Here is a 6,979-nt window from a genome sequence, read left to right on the forward strand (position 1 = left end):
AACTGAGGGTATTTAACACTCTCTCTTCTTTTTTCTCTTTACAGAAACTCAAAGTAGCTGAACCAAAACAAAAGTTTGAGAGAGTTTAAGAATAAAATAATTTTTTTGAACCCTCATTCTTGCCTTGTGTCCTCAAATATGCCCTTGGTGGACGTAACAACCCTCCTAAGTCACAGGTGTCATTCCTCAGGGGCCACTCTCCTGCCTGGTTCAGATGTGTTCTCGCTTTAAAATACCTGATTTAAATGGATGATTTATGGACATGCTTCTGGAGAACTTGATGATTTGGTGAGGAGGTAAATAAATAATTTAAATCAGGTGTGTTGAGGCAGGAAACACCCTTACAAAAAAATCCCACGAAATTCACATGTGATCACATGTGATTCCCATTTTCCACATGTGGTTCACATAATCCACAAAAAAAATCACATATTTCCACATGTGATTCCCATTTTCCACATGTGGTTCACATAATCCACAAAAAAAATCACGTTTTCACATGTGGAAATGTGGGAATCACGTGATTCACCTGTGAAAGTCACATGTGATTTTCATGGGATTTTTTTGTAAGGGCAACTAAACCTTTCAGGACAGTGACCCTTGAGGCCTGGAGTTGGACACTCCTGTCCGAAATACAGGCAGAGACAGAACTACCTATATCCAAGCTTGTACAGCCTGGTGGTGGGATATTTGTGTCTCCCTGCCTCCTCAGTCCCATGTGAAAGAGTTTTCTCCAAAGCTGGAGAAGTTTTTCCAAAGTCTGAGTCCAAGTACAGTAGAAAAAATACTTTTCCTTAATAAAGTGAATAAAGTTATTATGACCCCAGTATTCATAAGATTATTCACTGTCCCACAACTGTAACATTAAAAAAAAAACATCTCACTGACTGAAATCAAACTGACAAGTGTTACATTTAAACACACATAAATAAATGAACCACACAAAAAAATAAAAAGAATTATGACAATGGGGTGAAACAGCAGCAAATATAAATATAATTTAAACAAAAAAAAAAATTTGGCTCAAATATAAAATAATCATTTTTAAATATAGTTTCATTAGCCGGTTTTATTACCAATAATCATAAACAAAAGATGTCAGCATTGGAATCAGGATTGAGAACAGCTGAAAATATAAGTTTTTAAATGACTCTCTGCTGATCAGAAAGTTTGTTAACTTTGGAAATTTAAGAACCTGAGTTCAAATTTGACAGACACAGAGTTTCATCACCTGGAGGTCAGGGTCTGTAAAAGTTGCTGTAAGATCAGAACAGCTGTAGCAAAGAGAGTTTGATGCTGCAGTAAACTTAGCAGAAAGTTGTTTCCCTTCAGAAATTAATGAGCTTCAAACACTTTGCTGTAATCTGGAGAGGATTCAAATCAAGCTGACTCAATAAGCGTTGAACGTTTTCCTCCAAGGATCTTGACGAAATCTCTTTTGTTACTGTTGCTTTTTTCTCTTTTCTCATTTGTCTTTTCTTTTTTCTTTTTTTTCTCTCTTTTTTTTAAACAATTTTTTTTTCTGTGTCCACGTGCAGATTCTCTTTTGCTGAAGGTCACAACAAACCCCAGAGAGTATTGTTCTGTATTTATAAGAGGAGAAGCCTTCTCCATGGGGGTTTCTTATTTCTATCTTTCAAAAACATGTTAGTGTAAAATAATTTCATGTATTTTTATTTGCAGGAGAAAAAGTTCACAATTTTTTTGTTCTGCGAAAAGCTCAAAAAGCTTAGAGTTGTAATTAATATATTTTTTATCAGTCTCTTAGCTTTGTTATAATTTTATCTGGGTGTTGTTCAGTGTTAGAAAAATAATGTTCACATTAAGTTTTTGTTTTTCTGAATACTGTCTGAAGTTTAAACTGCACCAAAATAAACTCATAGATCTCTTCATCGTATCTATTTAAAAACAGATTTCTTGCTCCTTTTTAGTGATGTCTCTGTGGTCTGGTAGTTTCACCTTCAAATGGCATCTGATTAAATTTTTGTGGGAGTGAAAGTTCAGATTCGAGCTTCAGATTCGAGTCACTGATTGGTTAAAACTGTTGTATGAAAACATTTTCTCTGATCAAAAGAGCCTCTAATCAGTCTTAATTCCTGTCAAGTGTTTTCTTTTTCAATTAGTTGATGGAAAAAGTGAAAGTTCACTTAGAGGTTTGGCAATTTTGTGATAAACTTAGTCAAACCAGAAACTGATTAGTGCTTTTTGAACAGAATAAAATGGAGGACAGTGATGATGCAATTCTTAAAAAAATATTGGACTTGGCCTAATGCTGATAACACAATTTAAATGTGACTTGTATTAATAAAAGAGATGAAACTTGGATAACTGAATCTAAATTATCTAACTTTAGTTTTTTTATATGACTATAAGATGATCAAGAGGTGTTTCAGAAGGATCTGTCCTTGGACCATTATTATTTACATGTATATACAGTTCATACAGGGGATTCAGGAAGTAACCAGACCCCATTCACTGCAATTTTATTATGTAGCAACCTGATGTTACAGTCTTTAAAATAAATTGCTCTTAATTCCCCATACTGGCAAAATGAAAAAAAAAAGTTTCAATATAACATTTACAGAAGGCTGTAATATTTAAAGGGTATTTATTGAAATTAGTGAAGTCACACAGTTCTGTTTGCAAAACGTGTCCAGATTAAAACAGCTGCATGAAGCTGAGGAAAGTCAAATGTGAGGAAAAGTCAGTCCTCCACATGTGGACAGCAACAGGAAGAAAAACTTGTGAACACTTGACTGAAAAACTTGTGAATTCTTTTGACAAACTTTCTGCAGCGAGATGAAGCAGAGACAGCAGGCTGTGTGGCTTCGTCAGTCAAACAAGGAGAAAAGTCTTCCTAACAGGAGCCAGCTGGTTTATCAGCACACCTAACACTGGTGTTAAAGTCATAGATAGACCAGGAAGCTGGTTTTCATCAATGAAGATGGAACCTGCATCGCTGTGGCAAACAGGTTCTTTAATTTCTCCAAGGGACCAATCAGAAGAGGCGTTCTCTGTGAAGGAGCGCTCCATTTCACTCATGGAGTCTGTGGGTTGAATCTCACCGAGTGAGCACACAGCTGAAGCGTCATCCCTCTCACCCATGTTTTCATCTTCAACATTAAACTTGTTGGATGAGTCTTGGTCAAATTTAGGAGCTGCGGATGTGTTCAACCTGCCAGCTGAGTCCCCCCGTGAGCAGACACCCATCAGTGTTTGGGAGAAGGTCACACTGCATGAAGTACAACAGTTAATGAATGAATGAGTCAGTAAATCAACAGTCAGGCCAATCTGATGAGTTTCCCAGTGAGTATTTTTGGTTTGAAGGTCTAAACTGTCCATAGACGTCTGAGATAAAGTTGGTCTAAAAGAGAAAGTTTTGTAGATGTCTGAATCTAATTTTAGATGTTAAATATGTGTTCACATTTAACTGAGATTTGTTTGGCATAAATTGTCCATCTTTATAATAACTAATGCTGTTGCTCTTTTAGCTGAACTAAGTGATTTAATGCTGGTGTTATAAATGCATTTTTTTATAACAGAGAAGTTGGTTTAAAGGAAAGTTTTTCTCAAATGATTAATTACTTTTGCTAACTATTTAAAATTAGCTGGAGACGTTCAGGACTAAATGAGGGCTGTGACAGAGACAAACAGAAGTTGTCCATCTGAGACAGCTGAAGCTGGAAGTGTTCCTTGAAGTGTTTCTTGTGAGCCTCTGAACCGTGAGAAGACTCAGAGACGTCCCTGTGAACGGAATCAAACACTATGGACACATCAGGTAAAATAAACTCTACTTTACTGAAAACATCTGCTGTGAAAACCAAGTAGACACATGAAGGCAGCAGGAAAACTGCTCTTTAATGCTGCTCAGAACATCAGGTTTCTGTAGGATCATGACTGAAAAATATTGTAAAGAACAGATTTCAGCAGCATTTGGTGGTTCAGGCCAGAGTTACTTTAACAAGTTTCCTCTTTCTCACGTCTCTTTGACACAAATACATGTAGTAAAATTATCAGAAATCTGTTATAGTTTGATACACATCAAGTTAACAAAAAGCCTCATCACGAATCAGGTTTAAACAGGTAAAGGCTGCTATTTTTCTATAAAATAAAACAATTATAATTTTGCACAACTTCTGTCTTTTTTTAAATAACAACAATAAAATGGAAACACATCAGTCAGGTTTTAGGGGCATTTATAGCACAAAGTCAGTTTATTATCAGACAAATTATTTGTTGAATTGGGAAATTTCACTTCCTCCACAAACACTTTTAGTTGTAGAGGTCCTCAAGAATCCATCTTAGGATCATTTTTATCCATCCATCCATCCATTTTCTTTTCCCGCTTCTCCATTCCGGGTCGCAGGGAGCTGGTGCCTATCCCCAGCGGTCACTGTGCGAGAGGCGGGGGACACCCTGGACAGGTGGATCATTTTTATTCTCATTGTAAATGAGTCCTCTGGATCTTCCACAAAAACAATATTTTATTCCACTGTTCTGTAGATGATGCTCAGATCTGTTTATCTTTGAGTCTGAAGGACCCAACATTTCCTTTGTTCATTCTTGAATACGTGCATGTATTAAAGAGATGTGATTCATTTATTTAGTGAAGATAATATGTTTACTTGGTTTTATTTTTGTTTTTAATGTATCTTTAATAAGTTTTTATGTTTTATAGTTGTTGTTTTGGGGTTTCTTGTTCAGCACTGTGGTCAACTCTGGCTGTTTAAATGAGCTTTATAAATAAAGCTTTTCTGATTTGATTCATGGATCACCTTAAAATCTATATTATGTAACATGTATTTATTTTACACAGTTATTTTTTGTCTTTTTCTAAGATAATGGCTGAACTTTAGGACTGTGTACTTTAATGTTCTTTCTTTGCTGAAAGATTGTGATTTTATCTCACTGTGATCTAAATGTTGCTGGTATGACAAATAAAGTGAATTGGGGGTGGTGGGCTTCTCCTGTTGTAAATACATAACAAGACTCTCTGGGGTTTGTTGTGACCTTCAGCAAAAGAGAATTTGGACACAGAAAAAACAATTTTTGGAAAAAAAAGAGAAAAGAGAAAAGGAAAGAGAAAAAAGCAACAACAACAAAAAAGCTTTTGTCAAGATCCATGGAGGAAAACATTCAATGCTTATTGAGTTATAAATCATCTTGATTTGAATCCTCTCCAGATTACAGCAAAGTGTTTGAAGCTCACAACCCTACCTTTATTTGCAAGGATTAAACTTTAAGCTATTCCTTTGTTGACTAAAATTCATTCAACTTCTCCCAGACGCTGTCGGACCTCTGCACTTTAACATAGAAACCTTCAGATTAGTTTGTTTCTCCTCGTCTTCTGCTGCTAAAATGCTGCGTTCAATGGGCCTCGGAAATGTGGCTTTTAAAGCAAGCACCTTATTTACACCTATAGGCAAAATAAGAAATGAAAAAAAGCCTAATTTTCTGCATGTGGGTATTTTTTTTTACCAGAATCCCATTAAAAGTAGACACATTACTTCTGGTGTAGGCCTATTTGTGGTCAAGAATATCAGATAACTGTTCAAGTAAAACTTTATTATTTGTAAACAAAGTTGTCATGAGCCACAGTAGGAAGCAGCAATAGGAGGAGGAGGAAGAGGAGGTACAGAGGGTCTGGATCAAGCTGTCAGTCCTCCAGGAACCCGGATGACCATCTGGATGACAGACTTGTTTTGGATCCCATATTCAGACAGCAGTGTTGTGTCTCCATCCAGCATCTTGTCTGTAAAAATCAGCCGCAGGTTGTCCTGTCCTGGACACACATGGAAACAAACACACACTTATGAGAATCTTCTGTCATAGTTATTTCAAACAACCCCACTCACAGAAACATCTCGTGAAAAGCTATCTATTTTATCCACTGGTGTATCAGACTGCTCATCAGTTTCAATAAGGAACAACAAGCAACAGAGAGAAAAAGTACTAGTAATATCTGTGCCTTTAAGGGGTTAATGTTCCAGGTTCCTAGGTGTGTGACATGTGGGTGAGGGAGTGAGTGGAGCCAGGAAAAGGTGAAGGTGAGCATGGTGGGTAGTCAGGGCTGTTCATGGTGAGCTGTGGATGAGACAGAGGCTCTTGTTTTGAGCCAACTTTTGTGCTGTTGCACAATGAAAGTGGTGAGATTGCACGGTCGCCCCAGGCTCATCTTTCTGCATACAAGAGCATTACAGTACAATAAAAAAAGCATAAAACAGTTGACTATTTGAGTTTTAAGCTACTTTCCTATAGGTCTATAAAACACATCAGATTATGATAAAATAAAAATAGTGTGCGAGAAACAAAAAAAAAAAAAGAAAACAAAAATCTAATACCCTATTTAACTGCGTTGACAAACATGTAAATTATTACTAACACTGACACCATATAGAGTTAGCTCTGGTTCTTCAACTTTGTGTCTTTTACCTGTTGTCTCTGGGAGTTTCTCTGCTATTTTCTCCTTCAGCTGACGCACGGTCATTTTCTGCATCTGCTCCTCGGTGTTGCAGAGGTCTATGAACATCTTCTCCCCTCTCAGGCCATGAACCATGACCTGGTAGATTTTTTCCCATTTTCCTGCTGCTCGATCGGTTCTTTCTGCTGCTGCGTTTGAGACAAACCTCCTTCAAATGACTGACAGCTGCCATGAAAAAAACTTTCACTTTCTGTTTAAAAAGCCAATCTGCTATTAAAGTCCTCACATTCCTCCAAGGAATCCATATCGCCCGCCACCTTTCTTGCCAAAGTTTGAGACAACGATCATCGTATGTGGAGAAATGACAAAGTTGCAGCCATTTTGGTCAAATCTTGAAAACAACTTTATTTGTAATCTCATACAATACTGTGACCAAAAGTTAATCAGTTATACATGTTTATCCAATAAATACTTTCTGTAAGTTTCAATTGAAAAAATTCACTGGTTCATAAGATATTTTGAAAAAAATAAATGAACACAGAGAGAGAGACATGGTCC

Source organism: Kryptolebias marmoratus, linkage group LG7 (genome assembly GCF_001649575.2).
Source record: "Kryptolebias marmoratus isolate JLee-2015 linkage group LG7, ASM164957v2, whole genome shotgun sequence".
Classification (NCBI taxonomy): domain Eukaryota; kingdom Metazoa; phylum Chordata; class Actinopteri; order Cyprinodontiformes; family Rivulidae; genus Kryptolebias; species Kryptolebias marmoratus.